The sequence below is a fragment of the Sorex araneus genome, chromosome 5 (assembly GCF_027595985.1).
Source record: "Sorex araneus isolate mSorAra2 chromosome 5, mSorAra2.pri, whole genome shotgun sequence".
NCBI classification, from domain to species: Eukaryota; Metazoa; Chordata; class Mammalia; order Eulipotyphla; family Soricidae; genus Sorex; species Sorex araneus.
In genome coordinates, this window is record NC_073306.1 from 47,022,439 (window position 1) to 47,045,179 (window position 22,741).

Below are 22,741 nucleotides of genomic sequence, written 5' to 3' on the forward strand. Positions count from 1 at the left end.
GGGTCACTCCTGAGCAGAAAGCCAGGATTAGCCCCTGAACATGACTGGTTGTGGCCCCAAAGACTGTAGCACTGTAGCACTGTCATCCCATTGTTTATCGATTTTGCTCCAGAGGGCACCAGTAATGTCTCCACTGTGAGACTTGTTACTGTTTTTGGCATATCAAATATGCCACGGGTAGCTTGCCAGGCTCTGCCATGCGGGTGGGATACTCTCGGTAGCTTGCCGGGCTCTCTGAGAGGGATGGAGGAATCAAACCCAGGTTGGCTGCATGCAAGGCAAACGCCCTGCAAAGACAACAATCAAAATATCATATTGTTTGTTCAAAGGCAAATCTTGCTTTTCCTTTTCAAGCTTCATAATTTTGAGGGGTGGGTACTCATATTCTTAATAACAAAGTGAGGTACTCCTGTACCCCACTTGCAGATGAAGAAACTGAGACTTGTACAGGTAAATTGGTGTTTTAAAATCTATACAGAAAGTTAGTGGCAGTCAAGTTGTGAGTGCAAGTCCTTTTGACTCTAAAATCCATGCTCTTTCCCCGTGGTGCTCTTCCTTCCACATTATCCTTTATTTTTTTTAAAAAAATATTTCTTGGGGCTGGAGCAATAGCACAGCAGGTAAGGCGTTTGCCTTGCACGCGGCCGACCCAGGTTCGAATCCCAGCATCCCATATGGTCCCCTGAGCACCACCAGGAATAATTCCTGAGTGCAGAGCCAGGAGTAACCCCTGTGCATCGCCAGGTGTGACCCAAAAAGAAAAAAAAATTATTTATTTATTTATTTAGGATTTTTGAGTCACACCCCATGATGCTTAGGGGTTACTCGTGGCTCTGCACTCAGGAATTACTCCTGATGGTGTCAGGGGATCATATGGGATGCCGGGGATTGAACCCAGGTCAGCTGTGTGCAAGGCAAATGCCCAACCTGCTGTACTATTGCTCCAACCCAAATTATCTTTTTTTTCTTTTTTTATTTTTGGATCATACCTGGCAATGCACAGGGGTTACTCCTGGTTCATGCACTCAGGAATTACCCCTGGCAGTGCTCAGGGGACGATAGGGGATGAAGGGAATCGAGCCCAGGTTGACCATGTGCAAGGCAAATGCCCTACCTGCTGTGCTATTGCTCAGTCCCGTACATTATCCTTTACTTAAAGAGAAGACGCCACAAAACTGCCCCATCCTATACAGACAGTGTAAGAGAGCAGGACAGAGCTCACAAGGCATCTGGAACAGAGGTGCAGGACTCAGGGAGGATTTTGGGCACCTGGGTCCTAATTCCAGTTCTGCCCTCTAGCAGCTACATCACCTTGAGAATTACTTCCTCTTTCTAACCTCCTTCACTCCTTCTAGAAATGTTAGAAAGAAGCTCTACAATAGTCTGGGTAGTGTTCCTGATCATGGGATCCAGTAACAAGATTCCTCAATACAAAATCTACAGAAAAAAAAAGTGAATGAGCAAACAATGAAAAGAAAACCTAATTTATCAGAAGATCACTGATCACTGAATCATCAGAAGATCACTGTATCACTGTATCACTGTCATCCTGTTGCTCATCAATTTGCTTGAGTGGGCACCAGTAATGTCTCCATTGTGAGACTTGTTACTGTTTTTGGCATATCGAATACACCACGGGTAGCTTGCCAGGCTCTGCTGTGCAGGGGGGATACTCTTGGTAGCTTGCCGGGCTCTCTGAGAGGGATGGAGGAATCAAACCTGGGTTGGCTGCGTGCAAGGCAAACACCCTACCCGCTGGGCTATAGCTCCAGCCCCGATTTTTCAGAAGATATAATTTTTTTTCTTTTTGGGTCACACCCAGCGATGCTCAGGGGTTACTCCTGGCTTTGCACTCAGGAATCACCCCTGGCAGTACTCAGGGGACCATATGGGATGCTGGGAATCGAACCCGGGTTGGCCGCGTGCAATACCCGCTGTGCTATTGCTCCAGCCCAAAATTTGCACACTTTAAACTTGATGATAAACTTATTTGGTGAAGGGACCAGTAAAATATCTTATTGACCCAAATGTAAGGTAAACAGTTCTGTTTTCCTGATGATAACACCTCCACAAGATATTTTAGATGAACTCTTAGCAATATAGATGGATGGAATTCAGATTCCCAGCCCACACTCGCCACACCATTTTTAAAATTTTTATTTATTGATTGATTTGCTTTTTGGGTCATACCCAGCAATGCTGACGGGTTATTCCTGGCTCTGCACTCCGGAATTACTCCTGGCGGTGCTTGGGGGACCATATGGGATGCTGGGGATAAAACCCAGGTCGGTCGAGTGTAAGGCAAACACCCTACCCATTGTAATATCACTCCGGCCCTGCCACACTATTTTTTAAGAATGTAGGACCCAATAAATGTTTGATTCCAGCAGTGCAAGGGGGCCTTGCGGTGCCAGAGAGAGAATGCAGGCCTTGCCTGGCATGTGTATGCATGTGTATACGGCTCATCCCTTTGAGCCATATCAGTGGTCCTAGAGTCCAGCATTTCTGAGCCTCAGTCAGATCCGCACTTTGAGACAGATGCGTTTTTGTTGTTCTGTGTATTGTCGAGCATGTAGCAGGCCCCACCCACTAGACAGAAGCCCCGCCCATTAGCTGTGACAGATACTTGGAATTGCATAAGGCAGCCTTGGACAATGTAGGAAAATCCCCCCGTCTCAAGAGCATTTATTTGATCCTCGTGCGAAGTCATGGCCATATAAGGTAATATTTACAGGTTCCAGAGCCTCGGACCTGGGATTTGAGGACCTTGATCCAGCCTACCGCAGGGTTCATTCCTCCATTCTGTATCTTGCCACACCCTTCTTGCCAGCTGGCTCTCTTCTCCTTCCCTCCCTCTCTCCCCTTTTCTCTTTCTCCTTGCTTTTCTCTTACTTTGCACTTATACTTTATTATTTGGTTTGCAATCATATTTTAAAGAAAATCTAGGTCATTTTATTCCTAAATGAGTTGATGTCCAAACACATTTTTGTTGTGGTTTGCTTTGGGACCACCCCTGCAGTTACTCCCATCTGTGTGCTCAGGAGGGATGCCTGGCAGTGCTCAGGGGAGTGGTCTGGGGATTTGAACTTGCATGTGCCTGAAAGCACTTTCCTCCTGTTCTCTCTCTCTCTTGGGCCTGTATATATGTACATTTCAAAGTATAACCGAACCACCACCGTCACCAGTAAAATTAATAATTTTTTAGAATTCCCTAAAATCTTGTCCAGAATTTCTCAACTATGCTTGCCTTGGTACCTTCTGTTTCCCCCTCTAGATCTACTGCCTTCCTGTCCACCCGGTGCCCCCGGACGCTGAGCTGCATGGACCCATGACCCTTGCTTCTGGTTACTCAGGGAGACACTGGTAAGAAGTCAGCAGGGAACTGGGGAGAAGGCCCAGGGGCTCAGGAACTTGCCTTGTACACAGCTGACTCCGGTTTGATCCCCACCACTACATATGGTCCCCCGACACTGCCAGGAGTGACCCTGAGCACAGAGCCAGGAGAAAACCAGGAGTACTACTAGTTAGGAAGTATCTCCCTCCCTCCCCACCACCCAACCCCCTGCCCCCCGCCCCCGCCGGCAAAAAGAAAGAAGCCCGTAGGACCCAAAAGACAGTACAACTGCTAAGGTGATTGCCTTGCAGGCAGCCGGCCAAGTTCAAATCCCCAGCGTGAGATGTGATTCCCCGAGAACCACCAGGGCTTACTCCTGAGCACTGAGCCAGGAATAGGCCTTGAGCACCAGAAAGGGGGGCTAATTCTTCCCCTCTCAATAAGAAAGAAGTTGAGGGCTTCAGGGAAGAAGGGAGCTTTGGGAATTTAGCTCCTGGCTTCCTCCCTGCCAGGATAGTCAGTGTGTCTCAATGGCCACTTTCTCCCACTTTGAGCTCCCAGCGGGCGGGAGGGTGGGCAGTTCTCTTCAAGCCGCTGTCTCAGGGCTCAGACAGTGCCCCCTCTCCTGGGATCTCGGGGTGTGAAGCTGCGGGCAGTCCTGGAGTGTGCACGGCTTCCTGAGTGGCCAGATCTGGCTCTTTCGGTTGGGACCCAGCTTTCCCTGCACCAGACTCTTTCTCCATACGCTGGCTGTGACCCAGCCGGGCTCCAAGCAAGAGCCTCAGGCTGTGCTTGATTTGGGGTTTTTTCTTTTTTTTTTTTGCCAGACCTATGGTGCACAGTGCCTCCCGCTGGCCCTCTGCTTACGGATCAATTACTCCTGGTGGGACTAGGGGACCGTATGCTGTGTCAGGGATCAATCTGGGTCAGCTGTGTGTAAGGCAAACATTTTACCTCCTGTTCTATCTCTCCAGCCTGCATTTGAGTTTGAGATCTCTTAAGTCTCTTTAATCTAGAACAGTGACCTCTTTTTTTTTTTCTTTCTTTCGTGTGGTTGATATATTGATGAAATGGATTGATTGCATCATAGAAGCTTCTTATCTCACATCCTGGATTTTATTGGTTGATTGCTTCCTTGAAAGATTCTTTAATATGATCCTTCCTTCCCTATGTTCCCTACAAACCTTTGGTTCAAGCTAAGGCTTAGTGAGATTTATATTTAGATACAATTTTAAATAGAAGTGGCATCTTTTGCTAAGGATGGAGATGGATGTGAGTGGTTGGAAGTCAATCTCAGTTTTATCATCTGTGACTTGTTGATAATAGTCTCTCCTCTCCTATCCTGCTTATCGCTAATCTTAAAAAAAAAGAAAAGAAAAAGGTCCTGAAGGGGCTGGAGAGATAATACATCGGGCAGGGCAGTTGACTTGCACACGACCAACTTGGGTTTGATCCACAACACCTCCAATGGTCCTCCTGAGCCCCACCAGGAGTGATCCCTAAGCACAGACCTAAGTACTTCTAGGTGTGGCCAAACAAACAAATAAGCAAACAAAAAAAGTCCCTGAGGTGCAGATGCTCCATGAACATATGTGAGGGACTGAAGAAAAATGGAGCTGGGCATCCTTCAGCTGTCCCAGATGTCCCAGAGAATCTGCCCAATGGGGACTGGCTAATCCTAACAGTCCCTCCAGGCCCGATGTCCCTCCTGGACTGGAGTGGCTAGAAGACACTGGGGGAAGCGAAGCCATTGTGGGAAGGAGGATTCAAGTGGGGGAGTAGAGCCCCGTGTTCAGGTGGAGTTTGTAAGGTCAGATATGAAAAGCACAGAACATTTTATTGTGTCTCAGAGGTTCAAACTTCAAAAGGCCATTAAGGGAACTGGAGAGCTTGAAAGTCCCTCACAGGCATTGTGGGATAGCTCCAGGGGCCAGTGTACATGCTCTGCGTGTGGAAATCAACCCAGCACCGGTGGTCCCCTGCATGCTGCCAGGAGTGACCCCTGAGCAATGTCTCGGGAGTCGTCTCTGAGAACCACTGGGTGGCCCCCAAGCCAACCAAACAACAACTGAACAATGGAAGCCCCTGACAGGTCTGGGCCATGTCCTGGGATTGGAGCAGTGTGTGTGTGTGTATGTGTGTGGTGTATGTGAGTGTGTGAGCGTGTGTGAGTGTGTGTGGGGGTATGTGTCAGTGTGTGTCTGTGTGTGTCAGTGTGTGAGTGTGTGAGTGTGTGTGTGGTGTATGTGAGTGTGTGAGCGTGTGTGAGTGTGTGAGTGTGTGTGAGTATGTGGGGGGTATGTGTCAGTGTGTGTCTGTGTGTGTCAGTGTGTGTGTGTGTGAGTGTGTGTGTGTGTGTGTGTGTGTATGTGAGGTGAGACTGGGAGAGATCTGGGCGCCCAAGTGTTGGTGCATGTGAGTGAAAGGCAGAGCTGTGATGGGTCTCCTGGGATTGTGTGCTGAGTGACCTAAAGGGCAGGAGCACAGGGGGGCACCCATGGTGATGGGGGGCAGGGGTGGGGGGCGCTTTGGTTCTCACCGTGGAGACACGGGTTAAAGGTGGTCTGACTCTTGAGATCCGGGTTTGGTTCTGGTGGTGGGCCCAGCCAGCAGAAGGAGACGAGTCTGACCCCCTGGGCGAGCCTTGACTGGAACTCCCCATTTGCTGGAGTCGGTGCCTGTGCCAGGAGGGTGGTTAGATTTCAGCCTGGCCCGACAGGGACCGCGTCCAGCACTGTGCCTGGTGCCCAGGGATGCCCAGTCAATGCTTACTGGTGGAACAGATGTGTGGTGGACGGAGACAGAGGCAGGGAGCTCTGGTTCACATGGCTGTCGCGTGTGTCAGCACAGAACTTCCGTCCAAGTGACTTCCCCACCCGAGCACGCCTGAGTTCACTCCCTTTGCAGCCATCCACCCTCACTCTCCCCTTGTCTCCCGGCCTCCTGGCCTTGGCACTTCTTTGTCACCAGGGATGCTCAGTGTGGGCTACGTAGCTCCCTTCTTAGCATGGGCTCCTCCCTTCTCAGCCTTCCAAGAGCCCAGCCGGCTCCCCTGTCTTCTTTCTTTCCCTTTCTTTCATGTTTCCTCACCCACCAGTACGCGCGCGCACACACACACACACACACACACACACACACACACTCATACATACTCACTGTCTCATCTTTTTTAACTCCTTTATTATTTGTACTTCTCTCTCCTCATTTCTCTCTCTCTCTCTCTCTGTATACACACACACACACACACACACACACACACACACACACTTCCTCATCTTTTGTCTTTAAACTCTCTTGGTCTCCTCATTTTTCCCCACCCCCCACACTCACTCTCAGTGTCTCATCTTTTCTCTTTTAACTCTCTCTCTCTCTCTCTCTCTCTCTCTCTCTCTCTCTCTCTCTTATACACACACAGAGAGTTCTTGCTTTCTCCTTTTCCTCTCACCCCTCTTCATGGCATAGTAGCTGTGCCCACACCCCACCCTGCTCTTTGCCCCCTTGCCCTGTAAGAACCGCCCCCCACCCCCGCCCCAGTGTGAGCCCAGGGTGGCCCAACTCAGCGGATGCTGCTGCATATGCAGTGGAGGGTCACGGTGTTTCCTCCCGGGGGTGACTTGGCAGCATCTCCCTCTTTCCTCACTTCTGCAATTTCCAGACAGCTGAGGTCAGGGCTGCCCTCACACGCTCACTCCGGCGGTGGAGCTCGGCTGCTTGGGTGCAGGTAAGTGTGAGGGAGCATGGGGGTCTCAGCCTTGGCAGGGCAGGGGGAGGCAGGTGGAAGATCCTCAGCGGACCGGGGTCCTGGCCCTTGGCTGCCCCCGCTAGCGAGCACCCCTCCACACACGGGAAGATTTCCTCCAACTGCCTTCTTGGGGGCTCCGGCTCTGCTCTTTGGCTGGCTGGGGTGAAGATAGTGTCAGGGTGACTGGGAGGAGGGGAAGGTGACAAGAGGAGGATGCTCCCAAGGGGACCCAGGGGGCTACCTAGGAATCTGCCACCCCTTCAGTCTCTTTTTTGTGAAAAAGATAGGTTTTTTGAAACTTATTTAGAATGACAGGAGAGAGAGCGAGAGTGAGAGCGAGAGAGAGAGAGAGCGAGTGAGCGAGAGAGAGAGAGAGAGCGAGTGAGCGAGAGAGAGAGAGAGAGAGAGAGAGCGAGTGAGCGAGAGAGAGAGAGAGAGAGAGAGAGAGAGAGAGAGAGAGAGAGAGAGAGCGTTAGAGAACATAGCTTCTCCAGAGTGGAAACCGGCAGCAAAGAAACAAGCAAGCAAGCAGACAAGCAAGCGGGATGTGTGTTCAAGGGCGAGGAGACGTGTTCAGAGTGTGCTGCCAGCCTCCTGCGGTTTCTTGAGCTTCCACCGAGGGCACGGCAGCTCCCCGGCAGGACCTCCAGAAAGTCACAGCTGCGGCCGGGCTGGGGACTGATCACCCACTGCTTGGTTCTCCGGGGAGGTTGGTACCAAGGTCTGGCTCGAGGTGGGTTTGCTCCGCAGAGGCTCTGTAAAGAGGCCGGGTGGGAAAGCGTTTGGTGACTCGGAAGATGCTGCAGGAACTCAGACCAGGTGTTTCCAATTCTGACACTGTAATTTTTACTGTAAATGCCAGAAAGAGAATTTTATTTGTTTTTGACCACACCTAGCAGTACACAGGGATGATTCCTGGTGGGCTTGGCAGACCCTATGGGATGCTGGGGATTGAACCCAGGTTGGCTGTGTGCAAGGCAAATGCGTTACCTGCTTTACTATTGCTCCATACCCAGGAATTTAAAAAAAAGCAACACCTTTTTAAAATTTTTAATTTTTTAATTTTTTTTTTTAATTTTTTGCTGTTTGGGTCACACCCGGCTATGCACAGAGGTTACTCCTGGCTCTGCACTCAGGAATTACCCCTGGCGGTGCTCAGGGGACCATATGGGATGCTGGGAATTGAACCCGAGTCGGCCGCGTACAAGGCAAACGCCCTACCCGCTGTACTATTGCTCCAGCCCCAACACCTTTTTTTTAAATAGAATTATGGTGAGATACATAATTACATGGTTGTTCATGATTGGGTTTCAGTCATACAACATTTCAACACCTGTCCCAGGAAGAGAAGTTTTTGTTTGTTTTTGTTTTTGGGTCATACACGGCGGTGCACAGAGGTTACTCCTGGCTCTGCACTCAGGAAATACCCCTGGCGGTGCTCAGGGGACCATATGGGATGCTGGGAATCGAATCCGGGTCAGATGTGTGCAAGGCAAATGCTCTACCCGCTGTACTCTTGCTCCAGCCCTGAGAATTTTTTTTTAATTAATTAAAATGCTTGGGGAGTTAGACCCAGTGGTACTTGGGGACTCCTCCCAACTCTGTATTGAGGGTCAGTCCTGGTGATGTTTTGGGATTTTGCTGTGCGTGGGATGGAACCCAGCCCCCTGTATGCAAAGCCTGTGCTCAGCCTGTAGAGTTCTCTCACTTGATTTTTGTGTTTTTGCTTTTGGGGGTGACCACACCCAGCAGCACTCCTGGCCCTGCACTCGTAGGTCACTCCCGGTGGTATGCAGTTGACCATATGTGGTGTCAGAGATTGAACCTGGGCTGGCTGCATGCTAGGCAAGTGCCCTACCTGCAAGAATAGTTTCTCTGGCTCCATCGAGTCCAGGAATTTGTGGTGTCCATTGTTTAAGCCTTACTCTTAGCACAACTCGGTGTGAAGCATCATCTTATTAGTTTGTTGTTGTTGGTTTAGTTTTGGGGCCACACCTGCCTGTGCTCTGGGCTTCCTCCTGGCTCTGTGCTCAGGGATCACTCTTGGCAGGGCTTGAGGTGGTGCTGGGGTTCGAACCCGGCTATAGCTCCTGGAGTATCCTCTCAAAGCAGGACCCAGCAGATGAATGAAAAGGTGGCGTGTTGTGCTTGGGGGATATTGGAGTGTAAGAGGGTCTCGCCTCAGTACTCAGCTCTGCCCCCTTGCCCTGCTGTCACCGTGGGCAAACACTTTCTCTTCTCTGACTCTCACTTTCCCCATCTGTCCCAGGAAGGCTTGGGCGCGGCAGTAGTGAGAAAGCAGGCCTTCAGGCCAGAGTGTGCGCTCCTGAGTGAGACGCGTCTGAGCACTGTGCGCCAGTGGGTTTGGGTGTGCGCCGGGGAGTGGGTGTGGCTCTGGCTGTATCAGTTTCTGTCCAGGAAGCTCCAACCTGCAGGTGGGCCTGATGCCGCTGACAGTGGGAGGCCTTCTTTCCCTTGTGTGTCTTGTTGGTTTTGGTTTGGGGTATTTGGGGGGTGTGTGTGGGAGGGGTAGTCCTGGCACATTGCTTGGGGTTGCTCAAAGCAGTGCTTGAGAGACTATGCGATGTCAGGAACTGAATCTGGGGTTCCCACATGGAAACCATGTGCCTGGTCCTTTGAGTCACCTCCTAGTCCTTTTCTTGTGTCTTAAGTCAAAATGATTCCAAGAACCACAGTGTGTATGTGTGTGTGTGTGTGTGTGTGTGTGTGTGTGTGTGAGAGAGAGAGAGAGAGAGAGAGCGAGAGAGAGAGAGAGAGAGAGAGAGAGACACAAAAAAAGAGAGAGACAGAGACAGAGAATGAGAGAGAGACAGACAGAGACAGAGATAGAGAAACAGAGGGCGGGGGGGAATAATAGGTGGAGAGAAGACCCCTACTCAGAACCCCCTTCTACCTCTTCTGCTGGAGGAGCGCCGCAGGGCCCAGGTTTGAGGTTAGGCTGAACTGGCTGCCAGGAGACAAAAATGCCAAAACAGTGTGTCAAGTCCATTTCAGTTTGCAAAGCTCACTGCTATTTACCAAAGTTCTGTCACTCCTAACTTTTCTACTTCCTTTTCACAGTAATGGATTGAGGTAAGGGGGGTGTGGGTGTGCCCTATTTTTGAAGATAAAGATCCAGAGACTCCAAATTGGGAAAATATTCAAGAAAGGGGAACACAGCTGAGACCAGATCCCAGATCTTCCCCTGATACCGGCTTCTCTTATGCCATCCATGCTGCTGTTCCAAAAAAGATATGCTCCCTCCCTCCTTTCTCCCTCTTTCCCTTCCTCCTTTCCTCCCTCCCTCCCTCCCTCCCTCCCTTCCTCCCTCCCTCCCTCCCTCCCTCCCTCCCTCCCTCCCTCCCTCCCTCCCTCCCTCCCTCCCTTCCTTCCTTCCTTCCTTCCTTCCTTCCTTCCTTCCTTCCTTCCTTCCTTCCTTCCTTCCTTCCTTCCTTCCTTCCTTCCTTCCTTCCTTCCTGCAGATCCTGGCTCTGTATTCAGGGATCACTCATGGTGATGCCCAGTGCTTTGGGTATCTGTGGTATTGGGGATTAAGCCTGCCTTGGCAGCATGCAAGAGAAGTGCCCTACCCATTGTACTATAGCTCCAGCCCAGAAAACCTTCCTCTTGGGGCTGGAGCGATAGGACACTGGGTAGGGTGTTTGCCTTGCACGGAGCCAACCAAGGTTCAGTCCCTGGAATCCCATAGGGTCCCCTGAGCACTGCCAGGAGTGCAGAGCCTGAGTGCAGAGCCAGGAATTATCCCTGACGTGGCACCAAAACAAAAATGAGGAAGGTTTCTTTTTCACCAGTTAACAATTGAAGAAAAGGAGATTTAAAAAAGAAAAGGAGACCCCAGGTCAGCAAGCTGCAGACTTGGGTGTATGTGGCGGGCTCTGCTCTGTACCCAGTATTTGCCCTTGGGCTGAGCAGGACTCCTGGCACTATAGTCGTGAGCCCTGTTCTGGGGCGTCCAGGGGAGTTCCTCCCGTTTTCTCTTCTCTGTCCTGCCTGACTTCTAAGAGGCACCTGGGGGAGGGGGGTCCCAGACCAACACCACCAAGGAACCAAAAGGAGAGACCCAGGCCAGGCCCAGGGACCCCCAGCTTCACAGCCTGCCTGCACCAGGGGTCAGGGTGGCATGGCCAGGGAGAAGGATAAGGAGGCTGTGAAGGAGGCCAGTGTGGCTTCTCCCCGAGCGGCTCCTCCCTGGCCCTGCCCTGCTCCAGAGGAGGAACAGTCAGTGATCAACGTCCTCAGTCCCTGCAGATCTTTGTATGGAGACTAGGGAGCCCCAGGTAGAATTCTAGGCCGGCATACCCGCCTCCCCAAATACACCCCTTTGAATCCTTTCTTGAACAAGTGGCAAAAACCACACTCCAGGGGCGCGTTAGATGGGGAGCAGTGGGGACCGGCCAGCACCGAGGCCAGAGTACATGGGTCGAGCGCCCTGGATCTGCCATCACTTGAGAGGTTCATCTGCCCTTCACTTCAGGGCAATTTTGTGACGAGTGTAGATATTCTTCCACTTTCTCGATGAAAATTCTGGGACTCGTAGGAGGCAAACGATCAAATGATTATGGAGGTTTTTTTTTTTAGGCCTTAGGGAATGTAAGGTTCGAGAGTGGCTGAGAGAGGCGTTTGTTTTTGTCCATGCTCAGGGCTTACTCCTGGGTCTGAGTTTAGGGATCACCCCTGGTGGACTTGGGGGACCATATGGGGTGCCAGGGATTGAACCTGGGTTGGCTGCATGCAAGTCAAGTGCTCTACTTGCTGTACCATCTCTCTAGCCCCAAAATTTGAAAGTGAAGACTGAAGGACAATATGACGTGTGAGAGAGACCTAGAGAGAGAGAGAGAGAGAGAGAGAGAGAGAGAGAGAGAGAGAGAGAGAGAGAGAATGACTATTTACTAAGTGTTGCCTGCATGTCTGCTGCGTGGGAGGCGGTGCCTGTGACGTGATGGCACCCAGCGAGTATCTAACCCACTACTCTTACAGTGCGGTGATGTAGTGAGTGCTGTGTTATGGGAAGCAGAGGCGGCCCCTCTAACTCTTTCTGGGGTAGAGAAGACTAAGAGCAGCGAACATTCATTGAACTCTGTAGGTGCTGCTGCTGCTGTTGCCATGGGGGTCCTTCCCTCTGGTGCTCAGGGGTCACCCGGTGCTCCCGAGACATGTGGTGATGGGGCTGAAACCCAGAGCCTTGCCTCTGCAGGAGAACCCGTGATCCATGTACATGGCCTTCACTGGGCTCTTGCAATGGACCAGGCTTTTTCTACTTCTGGGTTGTTTTGTTTTTGTGGGACCCGGTGCTGAGATCTCCAAGGCTGCTCGGATCGGGACTGGGCCTCTTCTATCCCATCCCCCATTTTCCAGTAGCTAGGCAGTCACACCCAGAGACTGCCCCTGGCAGCCGTGTAATCCCATCAATGGCCAACATCCAGAGACAATAAGACCAAACTCCCGGAAGCTTGCAGCATTTGTCGCTTTGAGGCCGCCAGACATCTAATAGCCTAGTTCTCCCTCTTGAAGAACCTGACAAGCTACCAAGAGTCTATTGCCCACTTGGTAGAGCCTGGCAAGCTCCCTGTGGCATATTTATATAAAAAATACAGTAACAGATATATACATACCTCTCAGAGAGCTAGGCAAGCTACTGAGAGTATCCCGCCCACATGGCAGAGCCTGGCAAGCTACCCGTGGCGTATTTGATATACCAAAAACAGTAACAATAGGTCTCATTCCCTTGACCCTGAAAGAGCCTTCAATTGTTGGGAAAGACGAGTAAGGAGAGGCTACTAATATCTCAGGGCTTAGTGTAATAGAGACGTTACTGGTGCCCACTCGAGTAAATCGACGAACAACGGGATGACAGTGATACAGTTTTTTTTTCCAATCCACTAAATTTATTTTAAAAATCATAAAGGTGTTTCTTAATCAATTTATTTTGAAAATCACAGTATGTTTCTTACAAAAGAGCATTACATTCTGCACACTGCTCTGAATCGATGCCAGGGACACATGGACTATTGTTATTCTTCCCGTCCCACACCTTCCCCATCAGATATTGCAGTGACCACAAAGCAAAGTGCTCACAATAATTACACGGGGCGGGCGGGGGGGGGGGGGGGAAGCTTTTCTTTTTAACCACCTACAAAGAACAAAAAGCACTTTCCACTTCATCCTTAAATAACCTGATGAAGCATATAATGTTATCTTTTCCTCCGACAATTAAACCAGAGCTTCGGGGAAGTGATAATTGTCTTGGCAGAAATCAGTGGCAAGCAGGTTGCCAGCTGAGTTTTGCTGATTGTGGAGACCTTGAATTGTGCGCACCTGACAGAAAAGTTCCTCGATTCTTTACATTGCTCTGGGGAGGAATGTGCTTGCAATGCTACCAGCTCTGTCTCTGGGAAAGGACCTGAGGCACGAAGCCGCATGCTTACGTGTGGCCTGGAAGTTGGGAAACATCAGAGGCAGGATTTTAATTTTTTTTTCTTTTTGGGTCACACCTGGCGATGCACAGGGGTCACTCCTGGCTCTGCACTCAGGAATTACCCCTGGCGGTGCTCAGGGGACCATATGGGATGCTGGGAATCGAACTCAGGTCGGTTGCATGCAAGGCAAAAACCCTACCCGCTGTGCTAACGCTCCAGCCCCCAGAGGCAGGACTTGAGCCCGGGTTTGTCTGTCTCTGGAGTTTCTGCTTTGAACCCTGTCTGTCTCCTTGTCTCATGGAGTGCTCACAGAGCTCCGAGGTAGATGCAGTTTCATCTAGGGATCCAGAGAGGGGACACAATTTTATCTAAGGTTCACCAGTTGACAAATAAAGGTGAGCCATGTGATTTCAAGTTAAAAATAGAAACCGTATTTTTCAATAGCCTCCCTTTCATTAAACATTTCATTTTTATTTTAGTTTTTGAGGGGGGCACACCTGGCAGTGCTCAGGACTTACTCTTGGCCTTGAGCTCGGGAATTACTCCTAATGGGGTTCAGCGGATCATACGGGATGCTAGGGATCAAACCCAGGCCAGTTGCATGCAAAGCAAGTGCCCTACCAGTGGTACTATCTCTAACTCCTAAATATTTCACTTTTTTTTACTGGGATAAATTTACCCTCTCAGACCAGTATTTTTGTTTTTTTAATTTTGCTTTTGGACCCTACCTGGAGGTATTCAGGGATTACTCCTGGCTTTACACTCAGGAGTTACTCCTGGTGGTGCTCAGGAAACCATATGGGATGCTGGGGATCGAATCCAGGTCTGCCACATGCAAGGCAAATGCCCTCCCTGCTATACTATTGCTCTGGCCCTGAGAGCGGTATGTTTAAATAGGAGACACCCACAGTGGCGCTCAAGGGTCCCGAGGTTCCCAGTGATGCTTGAGAGTGCAGTGCTCAGGTATTGGGTTTGTGGTACTAGGCACGTGCTGTATCCCTGCGCTGTCTCCTAGCCCCCAACCATAAATCTGGTCTGTGCTTTGGCCTTGGGGCCACACCCAGCAGTGCTCAGGGGCTCCTGCTCTGTGCTCAGAGTCACTCTCGGTGGGGCTGGGGATGGAATCCGGCCCTCTGCATCTGCTCAGGCTGTTGAAGAGTCTCCCCAGCCCTGTCTGTACGTTAGACAAGGAAGTGATGCTCAGGGGCCTGCGCTGAGCTGGACGGGCTCTGGCTCCCCTCCAGACAGGCCCTCGCACAGAGCCAGGAGTGCAGAGTCTGGGTGGGTGCACTCCCTCGGAGACTCCCAGCCCCTGCTCTGAGCAAAAACACCCCCCCCCTCCCCGTCTGGCAGAGCTGCAAGGAGCTGCCCGGGCGCGGGGTATGCATGAACTTGGATGTGTCTGACTTACAGTTTATAAATATTTAGACGTCTGTATTCTTGACCCCAGGAGATTCCATCGATGTTAGAAGTCGGTCTGCGTGGTAAACTCAACTTCCTAGCCCGCTGTGTCCACCGGAAAGCAGCAACTACCTACTTCCTTCTCCGCCTCACCCCTGTGGGTGTGGGGGTCCCTCGGCTCTGACTGTCCCGCTCAGGGTGGGACCCCTACTCCAGGATCCCCAGTGCTGTCATATTATCTCCAGGGAGGACGGCATGCAGGCAGAGGGAGGGGGACCCAGTCGACAGGATTCTTCTTGTCACCTCGAATATTTATGCTCCCCCTGCCCAGGCCTCCCTCCCTCCCCCGCCGCCCCCCAGTGCTGGGCCTAGGCCTGCTGCCTGCCTGGAGCTGTCAGGGAACCTTGCCCACATGTGAAGTCTGAGTCTCCTCTTTCCGCCTCCAAAAGCTCCCTGCCCTCCTGCACTCTTAAAAGCTTTGTGGGCATGAGCTTCAGGCTCTGCCTGGAGCTGGCAGGAAAATGCCTGGAGTTCAGGGTGACTTTCGTCTCCTCTTCTGGCTCCATGAGGGTGGCTGGTCACAGTGAGAGAGCAGCCTCATCCTAGGGGTCTTGTCTGGGTCCAGCACCCGGCACATGTCTCTGGAGACACAGTCAGGAATGTCAGTGTTTGCAGATGGTAGGACTGTGGCTCAGAGAGCTGAAGTGACCTGCTCAAGGTCACACAGCAGAAGGGCAGATCCAGATGTGAACCCAGATCTTTCTGCTCTCCCCAGTCCAATACACCTCCCTTAGAGAGACTGAGCCAATTTCTTTCTTTTTTTTTTTAAAAAAAATTATAATAGATATTTATTTAAGGTAAATTTAATGCACTAAATTTGCAGCTCAAATAAATTTTAAAAGACTACAGGGTGTGGCCGCCCAAACAAACAAAAAACAAACAAAAGATTCTTTTTTTTTTCTTTTTGAGTCACACCTGGCAATGAACAGGGGTTACTCCTGGCTCTGCACTATGGAATTACTCCTGGCGGTGCTCAGGGGACTATATGGGATGCTGGGGATCAAACCCGGGTCGGCTGCATGCAAGGCAAATGCCCTACCCACTGCACTATCACTCCAGCCCCAGATTCTGGGTTCTTGAGAAGCCTCTATGGCTTCCTTCACATTGTCATGTTCATAGATTACACCAGCACACCTTAACCCCAGGATATTGAACCCAGCAGTTTATTGAACCCTGGCAGAGCTCAGAACTTACTCTTGGCTCTGTACTCAGGAATCACTCCTGGCATGGCAGTGCTCAGGGTACCACACAGGATGCGGGGGATTGAACCCGGATCAGCCACATGCAAGGCCAAGACCCTTCGCGCTGTATTATCTCTCTGGTTCTGGTTCTTCTCCTTCCTCTTTTTCTTTTTTTCTCTGCTAGGTTCTGAACCCAGGCTTCACACATGCAAGGCAATCACTCCGTAACTGAGTTACATCCCAGTCCCCAGATGCTGCATTTCTCATTAGCTTCTGGGACTACAGTGCGAGCACAGAGGCTGTCTCTCTCTGCCGGGTGTGGAAGTTGCTCTGGGGAGCAGGCAGCCCCAGGCACTCTCCTATCTCTGTGTAGATCAGGCCTCTGCCATCATTCTGGGTCAACCCTCTTGCAAATCTCCCCGAGGGGCCATCCTTGCTGCTGCTAGGTATATTTTCACTCCACAGTGTTTACCAAGCTCCTGTTTTGGCCAAGTTTAGGCTGGGTGATGCGATGAAGAGACTGAAAATGTCAAACTCTGGTGCAGGCTGCCACCCTAGCTTGCTTCTGAGACAGTCTCTGCTTCTGCCCTTGTCACCCATTGTCTGTCCTTTGCCCAGAAGCAGGATGAGATGAGCCTGTGGTTTACCTGTTTGACAGACTCCATAGCTCCCTGGGGCTCAGAGTTAAATGCAAACTCCTGAGTCTGGAGGCAGCTCATGTGGTAGAGCACATGCCTGGTTTGTGCAAGGCCCTGAGTTGCACCCCTGATGTGACCTGGCCTCCTGAGTACTGGTGGCTCTGGTTCCTACAAGAAATGAAGAAATCAGGGCATGAAGAGAGAATCCAGTGAGAAAGGCGCTGACCTTCTGACCTTGTATGTGTCGGACCCGCATTTGATCCCCAAAGGGTCCCCACCCACTTCCAGGAGTGGTCACTGAGCACAGAGCCAGGAGCAAGCCCTGAGCACTGCTGGGTGTGGCCCAAACACCCAAAGGGAAGAAAAAGAGAGAAATTAACAAACTGGGGACCAGGGAGATCACTCAAGGGGCTGAGAACAGGCACCTCTGCATTGCAAGTCCCGGGAGCACTTGCTTGGCCTGAGCACGGCCGAGCACAGCCGGTGTGGCTCTAAAAAAGGGGGTAGGGATGGTGTGTGTCCAGGATGTAACTCACAGGTAGAGATCTTGCATGTGAGACCCTGGATTTGATCTTGAGTAACACTGTAGCACTGTCACCCTGCTGTTCATCGATATGCTGGAGCGGGCACCAGTAATGTCTCCATTGTGAGACTTGTTACTGTTTTTGGCATATCAAATATGATCTTGAGTACTGAAAAAAAATTGATAACTAAATGCATCTGTGTATCAAACTCTTGACTTAGGAGCGACTTGGCAGCCTCCCATCTAACCTCATCTTACCCGCCCTGTTTCTTTTCCCCCTAGGGTTGCGCTGACCTTTTGTTCCTTGAACATAACAAAAACATTCTGTCTTAGAACATCACACACTCACGCCTGCTGCTGCTCCTTTGTACCCAGTGCCCTTTGCCTGGAAGAATCTCCTAGATTTATCCTGACATATTAGTTCTCACTTTTTCAGATTTCAGCCGGTGCAGGTTACAGGTCTTGATTGACTCTGATATTTATGTGATCTTGAAGGCCATCTTTGAAGAAAGATACCAAATTACAAGCACATAAATTAGATAGAAGACCTAGGAGTTTGAAGCGTCAGTTTTATAGGCTTCCTGCCAAACTGCCTCTGGTTTCATTCATATGTCACCTCCTCTGAGAAGCCTTCCTGATCACTTTTTAAAATTGATTAAAAAAAAAAAAGAACTAGGGGCTGGAGCAATAGTACAGCGGGTAGGGCATTTGCCTTGCATGTGGCTGAGCTGGGTTCAATCCCTGGCATTCCATATGAGCCCTCAAGCACTGCCAGGAGTAATTCCTAAGAATCACTGGGTGTGATCCAAAAAGTTAAAAACAAACAAACAAACAAACAAACAAACAAAAAAACCGACCAAAAAATTAAATTAAACCATTATTTTATTTTGTTTTGTTTTGGGGTCAATGCTTAGGGATTACTCCTGGCTCTGTACTCAGGACTCACTCCTGGAGGTGCCCCAGGGCCCAACCATATGGCATGCCGGAATCAAACCCAGATCTGCCCATGTGCAAGGCAAAAAAAGAGCATTATTTGCTGTATTACTTCTCTGGCCCTTAAACAAATTTTTAATAAAAAAAATTTGTGGAGGGGCTGGAGTGATAGCACAGTGGGTAGGGTGTTTGCCTTGCACGCGGCCGACCCGGGTTCGAATCCCAGCATCCCATATAGTCCCCTGAGCACCGCCAGGAGTAATTCCTGAGTTCAGAGCCAGGAGTAACCCCTGTGCATTGCCAGGTGTGACCCAAAAAGCAAAAAAAAAAAAAAAAAAAATTTGTGGGGGGTGCGGTAGAGATAGCTCAACAGGCCTTGCACATGCGAAACATCCCTTGATCCTCAAGCGTCCTTGAGCACCCATAGGTATGGCCCCCAAACAAACAGAAAATGTTGTGCCAGGCTGGGGGTTGTCTTCCAAGCACTCCAGGGGGCCAGGGGCCAGCTCCCATCGATTCTCGGCTAAGCCAGCCTGAAGGCTCTACTAGGGCAGGGGTTGCAGTGTGCTGGCGCCCAGCTCTGTGGCGCCTCCTACGGGGGCTTCTGAACCTCTGGGGAGAGAGACCCAAACACACATTGCCGCAGGTGGGTTCCTGGGAAGCTGACCTGTGGGATGGAGATTAGAATGCAGCACATTCTCTCTCTCTCTCTCTCTCTCTCTCTCTCTCTTTCTCTCTCTCTCTCTCTCTCTCTCTCTCTCTCATCTTGTCTATTTTCTTATCTGTCCATCTTATCCATCCATCCATCAATCCATCCATCCATCAAGCCAACCAACCAGCCAGCCAGCCAGCCAGCCAGCCAGCTACGATTTTAAGTATCTCCTTCTCTATAAATCTACTTCCTTCCTCCCCTATCATTGTATCAGCTTACCTACTTATCAGCTTATCTATTTCACTGTATCACTGTCGTCCTGTTGTTTGTTGATTTGCTCAAGCGGGCACCAGTAGTGACTCTATTCCTCCCAGCCCTGAGATTTTAGCAGCCTCTCCTTACTTGTCTTTCCCAATGATTGGAGGCTCTTTCAAGGTCAGGGGAATGAGACCTATCGTTACTGTTTTTTGGCATATTGAATATGCCACGGGTAGCTTGCCAGGCTCTGCCCCTGCGGGTGGGATACTCTTGGTAGCTTGCTGGGCTCTCCGAGAAGTGTGTGTGTGTGTGTGTATATGTATATGTGTATATATAACTCTATGATTTGTTGCCTACTGTCTGAACTCCATCAAATATGGTGTGGTAATTGTGGAAAATGGGTAGAAAAGGTCTTATAATGTGTCGCGCGGCCACTTTGTGGTTCCAGAAAGCGGCCTGGAGCCTGGCAGTGGTTGGGTAGTGGAGGTCGGCTGCCAGGGCTGGGTCCCATGGGGCGGGGAGGGTTCTCACCTGTCCCATCTGAGGCGCCCTGAATGAAAACAGCCTGGTGCTGAGTCTGGTGGCATGGCTATGGGGGCCTCATTTTATAATCCTGTTTGGGAGGAGCATCCGTTGAGATCTGGAGGGTGGTCAAAGAGGAGGCAGGATGTGGCAAGGTGTGGATTATGGGTGTGATCCCTGGGTCACTGGAGATTGGAGGATAGCAGGCAGAGGATCTCTGCCTTTGGGTTCAGTTAAGTCCAGAGTCCAAGGTCACAAAGCTCCGCATTATCGCATTATCTGGGTTCTGTGGGACCTTATTCATGCGTGAGGCTCAGCTCAGCGTCTGGAAAGTGGCCTAGAGCCTGGTGGCGGTTGCATAGTGGAGGTCGGCTGCTGGGGCTGAGTCCCTTGCGGCGGGGAGGGTTCTCACCTGCCCCCCTCTGGGGCTCCCTGAATGAAAACAGCCTGGCGCGGAGTTCGCTTATTGGTTTACCTATCTATTATTCTATCTATCTACCTTCCTGTCTACCTATCAAGCCATTTCTCTCTCTTCCTACCTACCTGTCCCTCTCTCTCTGCCAAGCTGTCTAGCCATCTGTCTGTCTATCGTCTATCTATCTTTCTAGAAAGGACCTCCCCAGGTGATACTTGGGCTGAAAGTGCAGACCTGATAGTGCAGGACTTGAACCCAGAAGTGCAGGGGACCATGACCCTAAGTGTTGAAAAACTTCAATGTACAAAGAACTGCATGTTTTCCGCTGACAAGTGTCTTGATAATCCATTTGAGGAAGTTCACGGAGGTCAACTAAATAGAACCCGAGTCCTTTCCAGCACTGATGGAGATGCTGGTGGCACACACTGAGGCCACATTTCCAGAGCAGACCACATCAGTTGGCAGAGATGTGGCTGGTGCAAGAACCCTGCTGAATTTTCTTGGATGGTTTCAGGAGAGCTGCTAGTGACCCATATTTTTGTTTTTTGTTCGCTTATTTGTTTTTAGGCCATATCCAGCAATACTGGGAGGTTACTCCTGGCTCTGTGTTCTGAAATCACTCTAGGCATTGCTTGGGAGACCATATGGGGTGCTGGGGATTGAACCTGGTTGGTACTTGTGTAAAGCAAGTGCCCTACCCCTTGCACTATCTCTCTGGCCTGATGATGACCCATATTTCTATCTTAAAAAAAAAAAAGTTAAGGGTCAGAGGAACTGGAGCAATAGTACAGAGTGTAGGGCGTTTGCCTTGCACATGGCCAACCCGGGTTTGATTCTTCGTTCCTCTCGGAGAGCCTGGCAAGCTACCGAGAGTATCCCGCCCGCACGGCAGAGCCTGACAAGCTACCCGTGGTGTATTCTATATTCTAAAAATAGTAACAAGTCTTACAATGGAGATGTTACTGGTGCTTGCTCGAGCAAATGGATGAACAATGGGATGACAGTGACAGTGACAGTGAAGGGCCAGAAAGATAATAGAGCAGGTAGGGCAATTGCCTTGCATGCTGCTGACTCAGATTTGATTTCTGGCACCACAGATGGTTCCTTGAGCCCCAGCCAGAAGTGATCTCTGAACACAGAGCCAGGAGTAAGCCATGAACACTTAATTAATTAACAACAATTAACTCATAATTAACTAATTATTGTTAACTAATCATTAACAAATAAATGACCAGTAATTAGTTTATTAGTTCCTGCCTATCTCCTGTTTCTCTCTGTTATTGATGTTGTGGTGATGACTGGGGGTGGTGTGTGAACGCACATACACACACACACGCACATACACACGTGCGTGCATGTGCCTAACTATGGAGCTCACACATTGTTAGTGGTGCTTGCACACTCAGCCACAGTGCTCCCTGAGCTTTGCACTCCTTTAGTTAAGGTGCTTTCACTCTTGGTTGAGGCACATAAATGAAGACGTGATGTTCACAAGGGATCTCTGTGGTGTTCAAACATGTGCTTGCCAGGGGATGCACTTCTTGGCTGTGGTGCTTTAGTTTTGGTGTTTGTGCCAGGGAGGGGGTTGGGGGCATCACATTCCTTTTTGTGCTGTTTGCACACATCTGGCTGTGGTGGGCTGGAAATGGCATGAGGTGCAGGGATCACAGATAGTAGAGCTGCCCGACTCAAACAGGGGAGCTGCCAGGATTGTACCTGGCGTGTATGGGACTCTAGGGATTTAAATCTGTTACCAAATGCCTGCAAGGTATGTAACCACTGTGCTATTTCTCTGGTTCCTCTCTTTCTTTGATGGAGGGAGGCAAAGGAATGCCATTATCTTTTATGTATTTTAATTTTATTCATTTTCATTTTGTAGCCATACCCAGCGGTGCTCAGGGCTTACTCCTGGCTCTATGTTCAGGGATCACTCCTTAGAGGGGTTCAGGGAACCATTAAGTGTGCCAGGGATTGAACTTAGGTTAGCTGCGTGCAAGACAAGAACCTTACCCACTGTACTATCTCTCTGGCCCCAGGTGAGATAAGACCTGAGTTTAGAAAGCAGCCCAAGACTGGAGAGATGGAATGGGGGTAAGGGGACTTGCCTTGCATCCAATTTTTAGCACAGCAGGTAGGACATTTGCCTTGCATGCAGCTGACCCAGTTTTGATTCCTCCGCCCCCCTCGGAGAGCCCAGCAAGCTACCGAGAGTATCCTGCCCCCACGGCAGAGCCTGGCAAACTACCCGTGGTGTATTTGATATGCCAAAAACAGTAACAACAAGTCTCACAATGGAGACATTATTGGTGCCCGCTTGAGCAAATCGATGAGCAACGGGATGACAGTGACACAGTGATATAGTGATTTTTAGAATTAAAAAAATATATTCCCAGAATATCATGGTTGGATTGTTTGAAGGATTTGCTGCTTTTCCAACTTTAATGTAAAAATTGTGAATTGAAGATGATCCCGGGAGTCAACAATAGATTGTCTTTTTTAAAAAATATTTTTTAATTTTATACACTCACACTGTTCTTATTTTACTAGCTTTCTCTTCTGACATCCTGCATTTATTTATTTATTTATTTATATTTGCTTTTTGGGCCACACTCAGCAATGCTCAGGGGTTGCTTCTGGCTCTGCAT

At 50.1% G+C, this 22,741-nt stretch overlaps 1 protein-coding gene across 2 annotated transcripts in view; it reads left to right on the forward strand.

The window, feature by feature from the left end:
- The first annotated feature begins 7,042 nt into the window (after positions 1–7,042).
- The window catches only part of PTAFR (platelet activating factor receptor), a 30,861-nt gene continuing 15,162 nt past the window's right edge, over positions 7,043–22,741 (forward strand). The window contains exon 1 of one of the 2 annotated variants that reach the window (XM_055140343.1): positions 7,043–7,055. The gene's annotated coding sequence lies outside the window, so the exon portion shown is untranslated. Of the gene's footprint in view, positions 7,056–7,558; positions 7,810–22,741 lie in introns of those variants that run through there. The other variant, XM_004603508.2, reaches the window with a different exon arrangement.